General features: G+C 34.1%; 1 protein-coding gene across 1 annotated transcript in view; it reads left to right on the top strand.

Moving 5' to 3' along the window:
* The window catches only part of WDR7 (WD repeat domain 7), a 500,592-nt gene that overhangs the window by 54,505 nt on the left and 424,179 nt on the right, over positions 1–21,908 (top strand). The gene's annotated exons all lie outside the window — the stretch shown is intronic.

Below are 21,908 nucleotides of genomic sequence, written 5' to 3'. Positions count from 1 at the left end.
CACATGTAGGTCCCTTTCCCTCCTTTAAGGTCTCTGTGGGATATAAGCCTGGTAGTAACAATACAAAAAGGCAAGTTTTTGAGCATAGTTTGATAACTTTTTGAGCATAGTTCCAAATTGTTCTCCAGAATGGTTGGATCCATTTACAGTTCACTAGCAATGTATCAGTGTTCCAGTTTTCCCACATTCCCTCCAACATTTATCATTATCTGTGTAGTTGTATCTCAGAATTGTCTTAATTTGCATTTCTCTGATCAGTAGTGATTTGGAGCACCTTTTCACATCTATTGTCAGTTTGTAAAAAAAAATTTTTTGAGTGTGAGAGGCAGAATCATATAGTGCATAGAGAGATGATCTAGAAACCAGGAAAACAAGTCTTATTTTTGATATATTCTGGTTGCATTACCTTGGGTATATCCTTTTCCTGATATAATGTAAAAAGTTTGAGTTTATGGAACTATTTTAATGTTTCAAGTTACTGTAGTTTTGCATATTTTAAGATAGAACATTAGAGAAAATATTGTATAACTTCTTTATTTTGTAGATGAAGAAACACAGGGCTAGAGAGGTTAGGTGATTTCTAATATAGCTCTCTTACTCTGTACTGATTTACGCATGAACATTGCTTTATACATGAAGATTGTAGAAACTCTTTTTTCCTTTGAAGGAATGATTTTACTTTACATTGCATTACTTTATTAAAAACATAAAGCATCTTTTAATTTTATGTATTTGCATTAGTTTGGCTAATTTAATATTTTGATTAATTAGTAATTCATGTCTCCTATTAGGTAGTTGATGCAGGAAAATTCATCTTCCTGTATTAAAATCTGGATTCAAGACACTTGTTAATTGTGTGACCCCTGGACAAGTCACTCAATCCTGTTTACCTCAGTTTCTTCATTTGCAAAATGAGCAAGAGAAGGAAATAGCAAACTACTCTGTTATCTTTGCTAAGAAAAACCCAGACACTACTGAAATGATTAAACAACAAAACAATCTACCCTGTAGATTAATTCAAATAATTGAGCTATAACAAAAAGCTCTTTAAGCTAATACTAAGCATACTTTTTTTTTTTTTTTTTTGACTCAGAAGAAACATGAGGACATTACAGTCCTAGAATTTTATTTGAGAAACACTAAGGAACTTTTGATAGTTTTCCAGCAGTGAACTAATTTTTTAGAGTTATACATTAGGAAAAACTATTCTGGTCAAGGCTTGTGACATTGGATAGAGAGGAAAAAATGAGTATCCAAGTTAGGTATTTTAGTGGTTCAGATTAGATCCAGTAGAATAGGCATGAGTTAGTGGAAAGAACTTTGTCTCGGAATTTTAAAATGAATTCAGATTTTATTTTTCTACTTTGTGATACTTTAGGTAAAACTATTTGTTCTGTCTTGGAATCAGTTTTTTAATCTGTAAAATGAAAATGTTGGACTAAATCACTTTCTAACTTTAAAAATCATATCTTTTGATTAATAATTTTTGTATATGATACTTTTGATAGTGATTGAAGTTGAAAAGAGGCATTGCGGATACTTTATTTCCCTTCTCCCCATTAGGGAAAAGAATTTTTAGTGTTTGTTGGTTAGTTTTATTCAGCTCCTCCTTTTCCCTCACTGCATATATCCAGTTTCCAAATCTTGCCTTTTCTTCTCTACCATATGTTTTGCATCCAACTCATTGTCTTTACTCACAGGACTACCTTCTTAGTTTTGACTCTTGTCATCCCATACCTAGATTATTGCAATGATTGATTTTCCTCCTGTAAGTTTTGTCTTCTTTCAGCTCATTCTCCATTGCTAAATAGATTTTTCTTAAATACGGTGCTGACCATGTATGTCATCTCCCATTCCACTGATTCTGGGATTATACATAAATTCCTGTGTTTAGCTTTTAAAGTTCTTCATTTCCTGGTCCAATTTATCAATCAATTCTGATTCATGATTTTCCATTCTTAACACTGGAATCCAGCCAAAGCACTTTTCTCTCTATTCTTCATGCACAACCTTCCATTTTTCATCTTTTGTTCTGCTCATCTTCCATGCAGGGAGCTTGTGTCCTCACTTCTGCTGCCCAGGAGCCCTCTCTGCCTTCAAGACAACATAAGCACAGCCTTCAGAACTTTTGCTGATTTTTCCTGCCCATTCCCCAAAATAACCTTGTATTTAACTTATTCTTTATGTATTTACATTTATTCATCTCATATTTGTTCTGTATGTACTTACAAGGACACTTCTTGTCCTCCCAGTTAAAATATAACCTCCCTAGATAGAATTGTTTCATTTAATGTCTTTGTATCTTCTTTGCCTTAACACAGTGCTCTAGAATCACCAGTGACTTCTTAATTGTCCAATCTCCAGCTTTATTCTTCTTGACTCCTCTGTAGTTCTTGATACCTACTAGAGACCCCCAATTTTGTTTGTTGTTTCTGCTTTCACAACTTTTTTTTAAATTTTATTTTATTTAATAATAACTTTATATTGACAGAATCCATGCCAGGGTAATTTTTTTTATAACATTATCCCTTGCACTAGCTTCTGTTCCGATTTTCCCCCTCCCTCTCTCCACCCCCTCCCCTAGATGGCAAGCACTGCTATATATGTTAGATATATTGCAGTATATCCTAGATACAATATATGTTTGCAGAAATGAACAGTTCTCTTGTTGCACAGGGAGAATTGGATTCAGAAGGTCAAAATAACCCGGGAAGAAAAACAAAAATTCAAATAGTTCGCATTCATTTCCCAGTGTTCTTTCTTAGGGTGTAGCTGCTTCTGTCCATCATTTATCAATTGAAACTCAGTTAGGTCTCTTTGTTAAAGAAATCCACTTCCATCAGACTACATCCTCATACAATATTGTTGTCGAAGTCTATAATGATCTCCTGGTTCTGTTCATTTCACTTAGCATCAGTTCATGTAAGTCTCTCCAAGCCTCTCTGTATTCATCCTGCTGGTCATTCCTTACAGAACAATAATATTCCATAACATTCATATACCACAATTTACCCAGCCATTCTCCAATTGATGGACATACATTCAATTTCCAGTTTCTAGCCACTACAAACAGGGCTGCCACAAACATTTTGGCACATACAGATCTCTTTCCCTTCTTTAGTATTTGGGATATACTGCTTTCACAACTTATTTCAAAAACACACCTTTCTTTTTCTATTACTACAGTTACCTGGTACAAGCCCTCATCACCTCATACCTGGACTGTTGCCATAGTTTTCTGGTTGATCTCCTTGCCCCAAGTCTTTTCCCACTTTAATCTATCCCTCCTCTTTAAAGTCCAGTGGCTTTCTGTCACCTCCAGAATAAAGTGTGAAATGTTTTGACATTTAAACTCCTTCACAATATTGCATGTTTACCTTCTCATCTGTGTCTCCTGGTTTTCTAGTTTCTCTTAAGTTCCAGATAAAATACTACCTTTTACAGAAATTCTTTCTCAATTCCTCTTAATTCCAGTGTCTTCCTTCAGTTAGCTACTTCCTAGTTAATTCTGCCTATAGTTTGTTTGTATATTTGTGCATGGTTGCTTACATATTGTTTCCTCCATGAGATTTTAAGTTCCTTGAATTTAGATATTATTGCCTTTTGCCTTTCTTTATCTGCTTAGTACTTAGCATAGTGCCGGGCACATAGTAGGTACTTAATAAATGCTTATTGACTTACTGACTATCTTGTATATTTAGTTTTTTACATGTTGTTTCTCCCATGTGAGCTCTTTTAAGGGTAGAAACTGCTTTTGCTTTTGTGTCCCCAATATCTAGTATAGTATCTGCTTTATTGATTGACAGTGCTTGATACAGAGTAGGTGCTTCATAAATATTTGTTTATTGGTTGATGCATACTGCATTTCAGAAAAGGCTTTTAAAATCTTAAATGGATCTATGATCTCATCTGTTTAGAAGTTCACTCCCTTGATGCAGGTCTCAATTCATTAGTTCACACATTCTGCAGATGTCTTATCCATGAGCCATCTGGTAGCACAGGGGATGTTTGGGCCTAGAATCAGGAAAGCCTGAGTTCAGATGCAACATTGGACACTTAACTAGTTGTGTGATCTTAGGCGATTTGTATAACTTTGGGTCAATTTCCTCAATAGTTAAAATGGGGATAATAATAGTTTCTATCTGACAAAGTTGTTATAAGGATCAAATGAGATGATATTAATAGAAAGTGCTTAGTTCAGCATCTGACACATAGTAAGTGCCATATAAATGCTTAATACTTTCCCTTTTTCCCTTCATGTCTCCATATAAGTTTGTCAGAAAGGCTCTACCCAAAGAGACTTTCTTTACTTTTGCTGCTGCAGTAGCAGCAACAGACACCATCATCATCATTATTATTATCTTCTGTGGGGCCTTGTTTGCTAAGCACTTTACATACATATCCTTTCATTAGAATAGCAGAGCAGGACTAGTTGACTATCTTCTATCACTCTCTCCCTGTTATTAGGCCATCTTTCTCTATAATTGATTTCTCTCACAACATCCTTTACAACTGTTTTTGAAGTCTTTTAACAAATATATATATATGTGTGTGTGTGTATATATATATATTATGTTGTAGTCTGCTTACTTATACCTGCCACACAGCTCTTCATGGCATTTTTTGTACCATTTTTACTTCTTTGGAGAAAATTGTATTTTTTTTTTTTGTCTATAGCCTCAGAACAATATAAAACTACTGGTATGGGGGAAAAGGGCCTTTATTTCTAGGAGTTGCTTGATGTCTTTACACGTGCATTTGCATTTTATTGTAGGTTCCATAAAAAGCTGTTCATCTTTTGTTTTTGCTTTTTCCCCTTTAGCTAGGGGATAATTTTGTACCTTAGATAATTTTAGCAGCTATATGGAGCCATGGACCCAAATGGAATATGTTTAATTACCATTATCTAGAGAGAGACTGATCAATGGAAAAAGGTCGTAGAGATTTGAGAATATAAGATCAAGGGTTCTACTAGAAGGATTACTTAGAAAAGAGAGTCATCATTCTTTGAGAGTAGAAATTAGGAGGAGGAAACTGGCATAGACCTAGTTGTGGGTTTGAATCATGGTGTGGGGAGTTTATTTTAGAATGTCTTATTCTTAGAAAAATCAATTCATGAGTTTTCTTAGTAAAGATCCTCTGCTAAAGGAGAGGAATCCTGTGGGGCTTGATTATTTGAGCTTCTATTAGAGAGCTTTGAGGAAAGAGAGAAGGTTTGGATTAGCTAATATGTGGTACCAAATTGAACTTCAGGGGAAGGTTTGCTCTGCATTAATGAGAGACCAGCAGAGATTTAAATAACATGAACTTTTGGGGGATTTAATTAGAATAGTTTCATGTTTCCTGTCAGTATTGCTTTGTTGTTAAGAAGTAAGAATGGACAAGACATATGGGGGTCTTGAAGAGATGCAGAGATCGCCAAATCTCTCTTTTTCTGCTTGCCATGTGTTATCTAGATGTTACAGTGCATTGAAATACCCTTGTCAAGGGGTGACTAAGGTAATGTGATATAGTAGAACTTTTTAAGAGGTTTTTGAGAAGTTTGGTTGAAAATGAATGGTTTTGATACAATGTTGGAATGATGAATGGATTTAAATCATTAATTCCATTTTTCTCAGTTCCCATTTAGCAATGAAAAATTATTAAAGAGAATTTTTTTTACTGCTTTAATTTATTCAATTAAAAGTTTAAAAATGTAATTGGTTTCAATAACTATTTTTTACCAAGACTTTACTGTTGGAAGAATATTGAGACTTTATTGCTTATACTTGGTTGTAAAATAATTGTTCTTTTTATTTATTCTTTCTATTTTTTATTATTTTTTGGGTGGGAGGCAGGGAGGATAAGGGGGAAGGGCAAGGGGAATCTTTTATGACTAAAGCTAACTAACTTGTACCTATATGTACATCCAGAAGAGGGCTCCATGAATTCATGAAAATGCAAGTATGTCCAAGGCCACAGCCAAAGAAAGATAAAGATTGAGTTAGGCAAGCCATTTGGCTGCTCCAAGAGACAGAAATGTAATAGCAATAATGATACACACACACACACACACACACACACACACACACACACACACATACACACACACACCAATGTGTGTTAACATGGTCCACAGCAGGAAAGAACATGAAGCAGAGGGAGTGGAAAGAAGGCTGAATTTGGAGTCAGGATATTTGAATCTCATCCCTGCCACAACTAATTGCTTGTCACCCTGAGCAAGTCACTTTGGCTATTTGGGTTACAGATTCCTCATTTAAAGGGAATGGATTATTTAACTCCAAGACACCTTCCACTTACTTGACAGCTGTCATTTTCTTTAATTAAAAAAATATTTTGTTGTGTAACTGAAGATTTTTCCTATTCATCCAGAATTAATATCTTAGAAGGGAATTGCCTCTAATTTCCAGCTTGGGCAACTAAGTGGCACAGTGATTAAGGGGACTGGACCTAGAGTCAAGAAAATTCCTCTTTCTGAGTTCAAATTCAGCTTCAAACCCTTACTAGTTATGTGATGCTGGGCAAGTCACTTAACTCTGTTTTCCTCAGTTTCCTCATCAGTAAAATGAGCTAAAGAAGAAAGTGGCAAACACTCTAATATCTTTTACAAGAAAATCTCCAAAGGGGTCATGAAGTGTTGAACATGACTTAAAAAAAAAACTAAAGGACAACTCTAGTTTAGGGGATTTGTAAAATTTAAATGTTCTTATGAAATGCAAATGATATTCATTTACTCTCCAAATTTTTACTCAGCTTTCACTGGTTCAAGTCAAAGAATATCTTTGGTAATGTGAATCTAAGCACAAATTTGCTTTGGCTATGTTTACCATATTACTATTCATATGACACTGTTTAGGGTTAGTTAAACTAAGACATAAACAGATCATGTGTTAAAATGCTTTACTGTATAACTAAAAGGAGTGAGATATCTATATTTTAAAGAAAAAATGTTCTCATTTTTGGTAAAATTATTCTAATACTGCTTTTGCTACAATAAGCAAATGTAGATTATTTTCAGTTTTATCATTTTTTGACTATTTTTGATGATGACACATCTGTCCTTTGAGAGTGAATTTAATTTTTGAAATGGTCAAAAGTCATTGATATCCCAGTATAGTGAGGGAAATAGGAGATCAGATTTAATATTCTTGGTCTTAATCAAATGAGTATGGAAGTATAAGGAAACTTAATTTCTTGTATGTCTTATAAATGGACTTTGAGTAAATTGCTGAAAGAGAATTGCAAGCATATTTTTTGGCAAGGCTAGTATTGTTGAAATAAAGTGTAGTTTTCTAAACAGATTACTTTGAAGATTAATATTTATTTGGCACTTAAAGGTGACTTAGTAGATAGAGTTTCAGGTCTGGAGTCAGGAAAACCTGAGTTCAAAGTCAGCCTCTGACATTTACTGTCTGTGTGACCATAAGCAAGTCAATTAATTTGTTTGTATCAGTTTCCTCATTCTAAAATGAGTTGGAGAAGGAAAGGACATACTATAAACCAAATTAGGTTATAAAGGGTTGGACCTGATTGAAATGATTGAACAACAAGTCTTGATGTATGAATGAAAGAAGTTCATTTTTTTAATCATTGGAAATCTTTTTCTCCTGACATGAGAGAGAAAACAAACATAAAAAAAATCTAAATCATAAAATATTTTAAAACAAATTCCTGCCCAAGTTATGTTTTTAAAAAGTTTTATTCTGCATTCTGATTTCTTTACTAATCAGGAGATGAAAAACATGTTTTTTTTTTGAAGTATAAGTTAAATATAATATATGTATATATGTGAAGCCCGAGTTAGCACCCTGTATACTTTAGAATCAGCCGGAGTCAGGATAAGCAAAAGTCCTTGGTCTTTATTTTTGGTCGAAGTAAGAGGAATGGACACCAGAATCTTCACACCTCTCTTCCTCATCTCCTGGCCAGAAGTAACTCTGGCTTATCTTATTCCATCCTCTAATCCCTCCTCCAATTCTTTGTATACACCAACAGATAGAGCCAGCACAGAATAGTGGGGTGAGCCATTTTCCAAACATATGCTAATAGAGTATTGTCCAATCAGTAGTTAGCCTTAAGTGTTTAGTTATCCGACCTCAGTGCATGAACTTAAATTTCAGCCCTTTACATATACATGTCCAGACAGTTATTTTGCCGTACAAAAAGAATTGGACTTTGAAATAGTGTACTATTAGCCTGTGAAAGAAATAAAAAATGCAGGTGGACAAAAATAGAGGGATTGGGAATTCTATGTAGTGGTTCATAGTCATCTTCCAGAGTTCTTTCCCTGGGTGTAGCTGGTTCAGTTCATTACTGCTCCATTGGAACTGATTTGGTTCATCTCCTTGTTGAAGAGGCCACATCCATCAGAATTGATAATCATATAGTATTGCTGTTGAAGTATATAATGATCTCCTGGTCCTGCTCATTTCACTCAGCATCAGTTCATGTAGGTCTCTCCAGGCCTTTCTGAAATCATCCTGCTGGTCATTTCTTACAGAACAATAATATTCCATAATATTCATAAACCACAATTTATTCAACCATTTTCCAATTCATGGGCATCCACTCAATTTCCAGTTTCTGGCCACTACAAAGAGGGTTGCCACAAACATTCTTGCATATTCAAGTCCCTTTCCCTTCTTTAAAATCTCTTTGGGATATAAACCCAGTAGTAACACAGCTGGATCAGAGGTTATGCACGGTTTGATAACTTTTTGAACATAGTTCCAGATTGCTCTCCAGAAAGGCTGGATGTATTCACAATTCCACCAACAATGTGTCAGTGTCCTAGTTTTCCCACATCCACTCCAACATTGTGCATTATCTTTCCTTGTCATTCTAGCCAATCTGACAGGTGTGTAGTGGTATCTCAGAGTTGTCTTAATTTACATTTCTATGATTAATAATGAGTTGGAACAACTTTTTATATGGCTAGAAATAGTTTCAATTTCTTCTTCTGAGAATTGTCTGTTCATATCCTTTGACCATTGATCAATTGGAGAATGGCTTGATTTCTTATAAATTAGAATCAATTCTCTCTATATTTTGGAAATGAGGTCTTTATCAGAACCTTTGACTGTAAAAATGTTTTCCCAGTTTATTGCTTCCCTTCTAATCTTGTCTGCATTAGTTTTGTTTGTATAAAAACTTTTCAATTTGATATAATCAGAATTTTCTATTTTGTTATCAATAATGATCTTTGGTTCTTCTTTGGTCATAAATTCCTTCCTCTTCCACAGGTCTGAGAGGTAAACTATCCTATGTTCTTCTAATTTATTTATAATTTCATTCTTTATGCCTAGATCATGAACCCATTTTGACCTTATCTTGGTGTATGATGTTAAGTGTGGGTCAATGACTTGTTTCTGCCATACTAATTTCCAATTTTCCCAGCAATTTTTGTCAAACAGTGAGTTCTTATCCCAAAAGCAGGGGTCTTTGGGTTTGTCAAACACTAGATTATTAAAGTTATTGGCTGTTTTGTTCTTTGAACCTAACCTATTCCACTGATCAACTAGTCTGTTTCTTAGCCAATACCAAATGGTTTTGGTAACTGTTGCTTTATAATATAATTTTACATCTTGTACAGCTAGGCCACCTTCCTTTGATTTTTTTTTTTCCTTTAATTCCCTTGAAAGGGAAAACATGTTTTATCAGCTTTACTCTAGAGTCAGAATAGGTCATTGTTAATCAGAATTACCCAGTCAGAGTTTTTTTGATTGATAGTATTGTTTTTATCAAATAAATTGTTCTCTTGGTTTTGCTCTCCTTTGTCAGTTCATATGTCTTCTAGATTTCTTTGAAACAGAGAAACTTACTGTCCCCTTTAATTACTTCTTTAAGCAAAATCGTATACCATCACTTTCATGTAGCATATCTTCAGTTATTTCCCATTGATGGTCAACCCATTAATTTCTAATTCTTTACTATTACAAAAAGAATGCTTTGATTACCTTTGTATATCTTTCAGACTTATTTATGATTAATCCCTTTCTCCTTCTCCTGTCTTTCCTTTACCTCTTCTTTTCCCGTGGAGTGAATTATTTCTGAACAAGTGTGTTCATATTCTTCTTTGATCAGTTCAAATAAGAGTGAAGTTCGTGTCATTTGCTTTCCTATACCTCCCTTCTTGTTAGTAGAAACATCTATTTTTGCACCTTGATTAGTGAAGCAATTTTCCCTGTTCTTTCTCTTTAGCTCCCTCCCTACCATCACTGCTTCGTAGGTATTATCTTTTCTTCCTTTTCCATTCTTATTTTAAGATCATCAAAACATAATGGAACTACTCTCACACTCTCTAAGTAAAATTTCTCTACGATACCTCATGATGACAGGATTTTGAGGAAACATATATATCATTCTCAAACTGAAATGTATTCAGTTTATACTTGTGTAGTTCCTTATGATTGTTTGTTCATGTTTCCCTTTTTACGTGCTTGCCTATCTTTGTATATCAGAATTTCTATATAACTCTGGATATTTCATTAGGAATGCTTTTCTGTTTCATTAAAAGTTCATTTTTCTTCCTGTAGTTTTATAGTCCATCTTACTGGTTAAATTATTTTTTGATTGTAAGTTTATATTCTTTGACTTCTTATAATTCAGCCAATGAGCACTTAGTGAACACTTTTTCTGTGCTAGAACACTGTACTCTCTGAGGTTACAAAGAAAAGGAAAACCAACCAAATAAAACCAAATTAAAGAGTCCCTGCTTTTTAAGGAGCTCATTAGCATAATGGAAATAGATAACATGCAAACCAACTATGAAAAAACAAGAAATTTACAGTATAAATTGGTATAGTCTAGGAAGGATCATACTAAAATTAAGGAGGGCTAGAAAAAGCTTCTTATAGAAAATGGGATTTTGGTTGAGTTTGAGGTTTTCATGTCCTAATATATGGTCAATTTTTGTATAGGTTCCATGAACTGCTGAAAAGAAAGTGTATTCCTTTCTGTCTCCATTACATTTTCTCCAGAGATCTATCATATCTAGCTTTTCTAGTATTCTGTTTACCTCTTTGACTTCTTTCTTATTTATTTTCTGGTTTGATTTATCTAATTCTGAGAGTGCAAGGTTAAGATCTCCCACTATTATAGTTTTACTGTCTATTTCTTCTTGCAGCTCTCTTAGTTTCTCTTTTAAGAATTTAGATGCTACCCCACTTGGTGCATATATGTTTAATATAGATAGTGCTTCATTATCCATGCTACCCTTTAGCAAGATATAGTGTCCTTCCTTATCTCTTTTAATTAGGTCAATTTTTGCTTTAGCTTGATCTGAGATCAGGATGGCTACCCCTGCTTTTTTGACTTCACCTGAAGCATAGTAGATTTTGCTCCAACCTTTTACCTTAACCTGCATGTATCTCCCCGCTTCAGGTGTGTTTCCTGTAAACAACATATTGTAGGATTCTGGCTTTTAATCCATTCTGCTAACCGCTTCCTCTTTATGGGGGAGTTTACCCCGTTCACGTTTATGGTTAGAATGACCAATTCTGTATTACTTGCCATCTTGTTAACCCCGGTTTATGCTTTCCTCCCTTCTTTCCCCTTTCCCCCCCTTCCAAGTATTAAGCTTGTGAGCACCCCTTGCTTCTCACAGCCCTCCCTTTTTAGTGTCCCTCCCCCCGCCTTAGAGTTCCTCCCCCTATCTTACCCCTTTCCCTCCCAGTTCCCGTATTCCCTTCCGCTTAGCTTATTCCTTCCCTTTCCACTTTTCCCTTCTCACTTTTCAATGAGATGGGAGAAGTTTCACCATAGATTGAATATGTCTTAAGATTTTTCACTTAAAGCCAATTCTGAAGGCAGTAAGATACCCACTATATTCATCCCCCTCCATTCTTTCTCTCGGATATAATAGGTTTCCTATGCCTCTTCATGAGATGTACTACCCCCACTTTACCCTTTTTCTGGTACAATGTCCTTTCCACATCAATTTCTAGAACAAGGTATACATGTATTCTTTATACATCTATATAGTCAAAATATAGTTCCCAAGATTAATCTTTACCTTTTTAGATTTCTCTTGAGTTCTATATTTGTAGATCAAACTTTTTGTTAAGTTCTGGTTTTTTCATCAGAAATAGATGAAATTCGCTTACTTCGTTGAATGTCCATCTTCTTCCCTGGAAAAAGATGCTCATTCTCGCTGGGTAAGTTATTTTTGGTTGCATACCAAGTTCCTTAGCCTTTCGGAATATCATATTCCAGGCCCTTCGATCTTTTAATGTGGATGCTGCCAGATCCTGGGTGATCCTTATTGTGGCTCCTTGATACTTGAATTGGGTTTTTCTAGCCGCTTGCAATATTTTTTCTTTCATCTGAGGGTTCTGGCATTTGGCCACTATATTCCTTGGTGTTTTGATTTTAGGATCCCTTTCAGTGGGTGATCGATGAATCCTTTCAATGTTTATTTTTTCCTCTGTTCCTATGACTTCTGGGCAGTTCTCTTTGATAATTTCCTGGAAGACAGTGTCCAGGCTCTTTTTTTCATCATGTTTTTCTGGGAGTCCAATGATTCTCAGATTGTCTCTCCTGGATCTGTTTTCCAGGTCTGTTGTCTTCCCCAGAAGGTATTTCACATTTTTCTCCATTGTTTGATTTTTTTGGATTTGCTTGACTGATTCTTCTTGTCTCCTCGAGTCATTCAATTCCACTTGTTCAATTCTGATTTTCAGTGAAGTATTCTCTTCACTCACTTTTTTAAAATCTTTTTCTAATTGTCCAATTGAGTTCTTTTGTTCTGTGGAATTTTTTTCCATTTCGCCAATTTTGTTTTTTAGAGAGCTGTTTTCTGTTTCCAGTTCACTAATCCTATTTTTCAAGGATTTGACTTCTTTATCCACTCTCTCTTTAACTGACTTCTCCAGGCTCTTTTCCCATTTTTCTTCTAGCTCCCTTGTGAGAGCCTTTTTAATCACTTCTATGAGGTTCATCTGTGCTGAGGAACAGACAATCTCCTCCTTTGGGGAATCACCTGGGGACTGCCTGTTTTTAGTCTCCTCAGGATTTAGAGTCTGCTCTCTATCTGTATAGAAGCTGTCAAGGGTTAAAGTCCTCTTCAGCTTCTTGCTCATTCTGTCTATTAATCAGAGACAAACTACCAAAGAAAAACAGAAAAAACTGGAGTCTTTCTTTGGGGGGGGGGCTGGGTGTGTTATCGAGCTTCCTCTACAGACTGCAGGGGGCAGCAGTGAGGCACTAGCAGGACTGTGCTGCGCCTGCGCTCTGAGATCCCAAAGCGTGCTGAGTCACTGAGGGGGGGGGGAAGGGGGGGGCGGCCAGATCCTGAGAGACTCCAGCTGTTTGCGGTTGTGTTCTTCAGCCCCGGTGTTTTTAGCTTCTCTGCTGGGCTGTTGACTTGCTGCAGGTTCCAAACCTGTAGCGAAGCTCTCCCCGCAGAGACGGCTGCGATTACTCTCCACCCCCTCTCCAGTCTGCTCCCGTGCTCTCACTGCCGCTGCCCTCAGCCTGCGCCCGATCTAAAACGTCCCAGCCCTCCAGTAAAGACAGACCTTTCTTGGCGGATCTCAAGGATGGCTTCTCTTGGTAACTATTTGTGGGTTTTTTTCAGTCAAGCATTGATTCAGAGGCTTGTAATGAAGTGGATAGTGAGAGAAAGCGCGGAGCTTATGCAACTGTGAGCCTCCTCTCCGCCATCTTAACCGGAAGTCCGGGATTTTGGTTGAAACTTGAAGGAAGCCAGGAAAGCTAGAAGGTAGAGAAGAGGAAGAAGAGAAGATTTTATCATGGGGAACAGTGAGTGAAAATGCTCACAGTTGAGAGGTGTTGTGTGTGAAGACTGGTGAAGAAATCATTGCCTCTGGATTTTAGAATATGTGAAAGAGAAGTATCTTGTAATATCATAATTCAAGCTCTCTGGTCCTTTAGGATGTCATCGTGAAATTCTATGGGATCTTGTGTAGTTCCTTAGTACTTGAATGGTTTCTTTCTGACTGCTTATGGTATTTAAAAAAAATTTGATCTTGAGACTCTGAATTGATGTTTCAGAAATTTTCATTTTGAGAGATGACTCAGGTTTTTTTTTTTTTTTTTTTTTTTTTTTTTTCTTTTTTTCCTATTTCTACTTTGTTCAGTTCAAATAAGAGTGAAGTTCGTGTCATTTGCTTTCCTATACCTCCCTTCTTGTTAGTAGAAACATCTATTTTTGCACCTTGATTAGTGAAGCAATTTTCCTGTTCTTTCTCTTTAGCTCCCTCCCTACCATCACTGCTTCGTAGGTATTATCTTTTCTTCCTTTTCCATTCTTATTTTAAGATCATCAAAACATAATGGAACTACTCTCACACTCTCTAAGTAAAATTTCTCTACGATACCTCATGATGACAGGATTTTGAGGAAACATATATATCATTCTCAAACTGAAATGTATTCAGTTTATACTTGTGTAGTTCCTTATGATTGTTTGTTCATGTTTCCCTTTTTACGTGCTTGCCTATCTTTGTATATCAGAATTTCTATATAACTCTGGATATTTCATTAGGAATGCTTTTCTGTTTCATTAAAAGTTCATTTTTCTTCCTGTAGTTTTATAGTCCATCTTACTGGTTAAATTATTTTTTGATTGTAAGTTTATATTCTTTTACTTCTTATAATTCAGCCAATGAGCACTTAGTGAACACTTTTTCTGTGCTAGAACACTGTACTCTCTGAGGTTACAAAGAAAAGGAAAACCAACCAAATAAAACCAAATTAAAGAGTCCCTGCTTTTTAAGGAGCTCATTAGCATAATGGAAATAGATAACATGCAAACCAACTATGAAAAAACAAGAAATTTACAGTATAAATTGGTATAGTCTAGGAAGGATCATACTAAAATTAAGGAGGGCTAGAAAAAGCTTCTTATAGAAAATGGGATTTTGGTTGAAACTTGAAGGAAGCCAGGAAAGCTAGAAGGTAGAGAAGAGGAAGAAGAGAAGATTTTATCATGGGGAACAGTGAGTGAAAATGCTCACAGTTGAGAGATGTTGTGTGTGAAGACTGGTGAAGAAATCATTGCCTCTGGATTTTAGAATATGTGAAAGAGAAGTATCTTGTAATATCATAATTCAAGCTCTCTGGTCCTTTAGGATGTCATCGTGAAATTCTATGGGATCTTGTGTAGTTCCTTAGTACTTGAATGGTTTCTTTCTGACTGCTTATGGTATTTAAAAAAAATTTGATCTTGAGACTCTGAATTGATGTTTCAGAAATTTTCATTTTGAGAGATGACTCAGGTTTTTTTTTTTTTTTCTTTTTTTCCTATTTCTACTTTGTTCCCTGGTTCTAAAAGATCTAGGTTGCTTTTTATGATTTCTTGAGATTTGATATCTAAGCACTTCTTTTGGTTGTACCTTTCAGGTAGTTCAATGATTCTTAAATTACTAAATCTGTGCTCAGTTTTCCAGATCATTTGTGTTTATTATTAAATACCTTATGTTTTCTTCTCTTGTTTTTGGTCTTTTCACTCACTTGTTTTCTAATACTTCTTGTTGTGTTATATTATCTTCTCTCAAGTTTTTTCTAATTTTGGGGGATTTTGTTGGTAGGCTGTATGTGTGTGTGTGTGTGTGTGTGTGTGTGCGCGCGCATGTGTGCGCATGCACACGTCAACTATTAGTTCTCCTTCTATGCTTTCTTTCAGAGTTCTTGCTTATTTTCTATTTCTTTTCTCTAGTCCCTCCCAATTTTGTTCATAAAAACAGTTTAAAACTTTTTAAAGAAGCTCTTCATCTCTTGCAGCAATTTTAGTTGAACTTTTGAGTAAGTTGCATTTTTCTTTGTGGCATTGTTCGTAGATGTTTGGTAAACTTTTTCTTTAAATATTGAACATCCTTCTCACATAACTTTTTAATGTTTTTTCTTCTTTTAACGTCTTTTCTTTTTTGTTTGCTCCGTCTTCCAACTTACTTCTTGACTTTAGACTTTGTTAATTGACAGTTTGCTGGATGTGAGGGGAACTTTAAAAATAGAGAAGAATAAAAAGTAGAATTCACATTCTCCTGAAATACTATTTATTTGAATGTATATTTACTCTTAAAGGCACTACCATCCTCCCATTCTTTTAGGTTTACCATCTTGGTGTTATCAAGTCGTTCCTTACTCTTAAATACTCTATATAGTCAGTCTCTTGCCTAATTTTATTATGTCAGTTGACCTCACATCTTTAATATAAATCTGTTTTTAGATTCACACAATCAATAACTTAGTTCAGGCTTTCCTTCCATGCACTGTGTAGTAGCTTATAATTTGACTTCTCCTTCAAGTGTTTCCCCGTTTTAATCTTGCTTTTGCTGGATTAAAGTTGTTACCCAACGTTTCAGAAAACTCTGGTTGCTCCTTCTTACTTGTAGATTCAAAAATAATCTCTTCTGTTTGTCATTTGAAGCTCTTTTTGCCTTCATTTCTTCATATGCATTTTTTCATCCACATACTCCATAGTCTACCCAGATGGACCTTCTTACTGTTACTCATTGTTTGGTTTCTCATCTCTGTTACTTTGTGCTGGTTGTCTTTTATACCTGTAATATGATCTGTATTTTCTCATTTGCCTATCATAGTTTCTTGATTACTCATTTCAAATAATAGTTTCTTTTTGAAAACTTTACTGATTTCTGCTATCTATCTTGCCTTTTCCTCTTTTGTCTATTTGCTGGTCATGTGGTAGATGAGTTGTTTCTTCATAAGGACAACAGCCTTACTTACATAGTACTTAAGGATTTATTGATTACTTTCTTCATGTCAATCATGAGATCTAGACTATAAATATTATATCAGTGACTCTGAGATCTCATTGATTTGGGCACACTTTGAATCAGTACAGAATGTACAGGTTTCATTTTTATCTTATCATTCTATTTGATTCTTATTCTTCCAGAGGAAATCCAGCTAACATACTTTTATTTTTTTATTCTTTTATATTTTATCAGTATCGGCAAAACACATTGGCTATCTGTTTATCTCTTTCTTTTGGCATATGATTCTGATCATAAATTTCTTTGATTATATTGATTATGGCATGTTTAATCCATAGATTACTTGTATAGAAGAATTTTAATTAGGTAAAATTAAAAGCTGATATACTTGTGGAACAACAAACATTTCCATGTTTCCTAGTAGATAAGCAAAATCTGTAAGCCTCAAAGACAAAGAGCAAATTGACACAATTAAATTTGCAAGACAGTTTGTAATCTATTTTTGATAATCTAATAAAGCCTAATATATTCTATTTAAGGAGAGGATTTATCTCTTCCTTTGAAATAGTGGTGTTCTGTTTTATTTTTGCTTTTATCTGAATTACATTTATTTTATTTATGTTGCATTTTTATAATTGCATTTTTATAAATCATTAAAATATTTTTACTCATTCTGGTTTAGTAGAAGAGTGACATATTAAATTAGTCAAATTTTTATATTTTCAGGGCTGTGGGCCACTACTAAGTTTCTAGAAATTTTTTTCCCTAGTAATTTATTTTTTAATGTTTCAAAACTTGATTGTTCTTTATGTGGATTATCCAGAATTAAGGCCTTTTGTATTCATTCATTTTCTTACTTTTAGATTAATGGCATAAGAATATAAGGCACAAACTTCTAGCACAGTCTTTCCTTTATTCTTTGTTATCATAATGGGGATGTAAAATTAATATATTGAGACAGTTCTTTTAAAGTAGAAATTTTTAAAGTAATAAATGACTTAACTGGAAAATTTATTTTCCAGAGCTCCCTATATGGAAAATAAAGAAAAAAAATGAAGAAAATAGTGGGGATTGAAAAGAGGGAGAGTAAGAAGCCAATTTATTACTTAGCTAATTATGGCTATGGTTAAGAAGGTATGCCTTTAATGTTTTTATAGGCAGTAGACATGCTGTAGTATTGTTAAGTGTTTATGCAATGCTGAGAAATGGCAAAAAGATAGTTATTTCAGGCCAACAGTGTGTTGAAATAAAAGGATATTAAGAATAGGACAATATAGAAAACTTAAAGTAGAAAATAATAATTTGACTTAAGATAGTAATGAACCCATTCCCTAAGGAATTAGTTGAGGAAATGGACTAACTGTCTCTAATTTCTATAATTCATGGCAGGCAGGTGCTTAAGAACAGGTTAAAATGAGGTTTCTGGGTATTATGTACAGTAACAGCTTGTAAAATGCAAAGAGTCAGACTAGATGACCTAGGTGCTATTTTCCAACTCTTTCTGATTGAGTGGTAGCTTGTGGCATTTTGTTATTTAGCACTAATATACTTTGAGGATTATTTGCTGGCAGATCCAATGAGAAGCTATTTTTTAAATTTAGTATTAGAGTTCTTTGATAAATTGTAGTAGCCTGGTTATATGATATTGGGATCATTAATTTGGTTCAGTGTCCTTTTTGGCTTACTTATTAATATTGCCAATAATGGTTCATATTTATCCCCCCTAAAGCTCTCTTCTTTCTTAATTTGAGAGATGGGATGGAGTGTTTTAGACAAGAAACAGCAAGTTCCTTATACAAGTGGGTTGTTGTTATTTTTTTTTGACAGCCTCATGTCCCAGATGTTAGTGCTTCTTCCCTAAAATTAGTTTGTATCTGCTATGTATAGATGTGTATTTGTTTTTCCTATGTAAGCTCCCTGAATGCATGGACTCTTTGTTTTTTTGTCTTTGTATCCTTAGAATCTGGCACAGTTGATTGGTATGTAGACACTTAATAAATGCTTATTAGTGAAATTCTTTAGCTTAGTTTGCTATTCTAGCTTGCTTTTTATGATTATATGGTGTGTTAACTATATATATCAACCATAGCCAATATTGAAATAATTTCTCTTTGTAAAAAAAAAGATAAAACTGCTGCACTGCACTGAGCTTCAGAAGTAATATAAAACCTCATTCCATTTAAAAAAATTTAATTTACAGTAATACCTTATAACACAAACAACAACAACAAAACACAGCTAATATTTATGACTTACTCCTGAGGAGTTTTATGGCATGAATCTAGTTAAGTTTTTAGGAACAAGAATTATGTTAGATTATTATTGCTTGTATTATCTTATAATTATTGCTAAGAACTTTCTGATGAGATATAGATATTTTGTCATAACTTTTTTGAAGTCAAAGAGTGGTTTATATATGTATATATACACACATACATAAATATATATTAAACGTGACAGAAAAGGAAAGTTAATTTATGTATACTGATTTATACAACTAATCACTAAGTGAAGGTTGATCAGTAAGCGAAATCTTTTGAATTCTTATATAGCAAATACTTGCTTATTCATCCCAAATTCAGGGGAAAGTCTATATTAATAATGAATATAAAAATGGAATTTTAAGAAGTTCCGTTTTATTATTTTCAATTCCACATACATTGATGATGAGATAAAATGTTTTAAGAGATTTTTTAGGATAAGTTTATATTGAGAGACATTATGATATAGTGAAAAGAGCTCTGGACTAGGAAGCAGGATATTTTGGGTTCTGTTATTTACCAACTCTGTGAACTTGGACCATATTTCCTTTCCCTGAGCTTCAGTTTTCTCATCTGTAAAATTAGGGGGTCAGACTAGACTTGCTTCTGAACACCTTTCCAGCTCATATTCTTATGACTGAATTATTATGAAGAACACATATATTCTTTATACTGTGATTTTTACCTTTGTGAGTTGTTTCTATGAGGCAATCCCCTTTTTAAGGCAGATCCACTTCTATTCAACATCTTAGAACTCTAAAGAAGTAGCCCTAGGCATTGAGAAGTTAAGTGACTTGGCTCATATCACATAGCCTGGATATCATAGATGAGACTATCTAGCATAACAAGCTGCCTCTTGATAATAAGAATATCATTAATTATAATTGAACAGTTAATTTTTCTTCTTCTAATATTCATCATTTGAATGTAAGAAACGTTGCAATAAATATTCAATTTAGATGCTTTAACAATGCTTGAAAACAGTTTATTATACTTTTATGTTTAAGTGGGCTTAAGATTTGTTGTTTACAATGTTAATTTACTTGTAAATTGTGTATAATAGCAATCCTCAGGTCAGAATTAATTAGTAGAGGTTAAATTTATAAACTTTACTGTATTATCCTTTTTTTTTTTTTCCTTTTTCTTTTGATTACTTTCTCCATCTCCCAAGGCTGGTAGGAATAGAAGTTTCTACAGAGATGAAAAATTAGATTTATTTATCTAATCATTTGAAACTGGAGAACCAAAACTTTTCTCTTGCATTAAATAATTTTAATCATCTGTGCTTTCTGGGGATTAGTACTATTGATTATTTTCATTCTTGATTATTTTGGTTCTCTCTTTATTATATCTTATAGTAAAGCTAAAATTAACTCATCACTTGTTCTTCATTATTACAGTAAATGGGTACAATTTCTCTTTTTTTCTTTCCTGATGATTTTTATTCTTCTAAAAGAAGAGATAATTACATGCTAATTCACATTAGTTGTTGCATACTCCCAATGAAGTGGAAAAGTATTCTCTTAAATTTATTTATCTAAATACCTGCTATGTTAAAACAGTGCAATATAATCTTCTTTTCAATAAAAATTTATTTTTCTATTCTCATTGTTGAAAAGAGTCAAATCCATCACAGATGATCATCACATAATCTTATTGTTGTTATGTACAGTGTTCTGGTTCTATTCACTTCACTTAGCATTAGTTCATACAAGTATGTCCAGGCCTTTCTGAAATTATTCTGCTGATTGTTTCTTATAATATTCCATCACATTCATATATCATACCTTATATAATGATAATTTCATCCTTTAAAAATGAAGCATAAAATTAAGACAACTCTGAGATACCACTACACATCTGTCAGATTGGCTAAGATGACAGGAAAAGATAATGATGAATGTTGGAGGGGATGTGGGAAAACTAGGACACTAATGTATTGTTGGTGGAGTTGTGAACGGATCCAAGTTTTCTGGAGAGCAATTTTGAAAGTTATCAAACTCTGATTATCCTTTGATCCAGCAGTGTTTCTACTGGGCTTATGTCCCAAAGAGATCTTAAAGGAGGGAAAGGGATCTACATATGCAAAAATATTTGTGGCAGTCCTTTTCTTAGTGGCTAGATACTGAAAATTGAAGGGATGCTCAGCAATTGGAGAATGGCTGAATAAACTGTGGTAAATGAATATTATGGAATATTATTGTTCTATAAGAAATAACCAGCAGAATGAATAAAGAGAGGCTTGGAGAGACCTACATGAACTGATGCTAAGTGAAATGAGCAGACCAGGAGATCATTATACACTTCAACAACAATACTACACGATGATCAATTCTGATGGATGTGGCTCTCTTCAACAATGAGAGGATACAAATCAGTTCCAATTGATCTGTAATGAACAGAACCTGCTACACCCACAGAAAGAACACTGGGAAATGAGTATGAACCACAACATAACATTTCTAGTCTTTCCGTTAATTTTTGCTTGCATTTTGTTTTTTCTTCTCAGGTTATTTTTACCTCCTTTCTAAATCTGATCTTTCCTGTGCAACAAGATAACTGTATAAATATGTATACATACATTGTATTTAATATATACTTTAACATATTTAACATGTATGGGACTACCTGCCATCTAGGGGAGGGGGGAGGGGACAGGAGGGGAAAAGTTGGAACAGGTTTTGCAAAGGTCAATATTGAAAAATTACCCATGCATATGTTTTGTATATTAAAAGCTATAATAAAAAATAAAATTTAAAATTACAAAAAATAAAAATGAAGCTTAGATTTTGTAGTTTGAGGCTCCTTCAGAATAGCATCAATGGTAGTCTTTAAAAATGATGTTGCTTATTATTCTTAAGGAAGGTGTTTGAAGGAAATACATAAGTCTAAAAGATTAAGTTGCAGGAAAAAAATGGTTACTGGAAAGGATTTATGATCGCACATAGTT

The sequence above is a fragment of the Antechinus flavipes genome, chromosome 1 (assembly GCF_016432865.1).
Source record: "Antechinus flavipes isolate AdamAnt ecotype Samford, QLD, Australia chromosome 1, AdamAnt_v2, whole genome shotgun sequence".
NCBI lineage: Eukaryota > Metazoa > Chordata > Mammalia > Dasyuromorphia > Dasyuridae > Antechinus > Antechinus flavipes.
The sequence above is the reverse complement of the archived record's forward strand: the minus strand, read 5'-3'. Positions and strand labels throughout refer to the sequence as shown.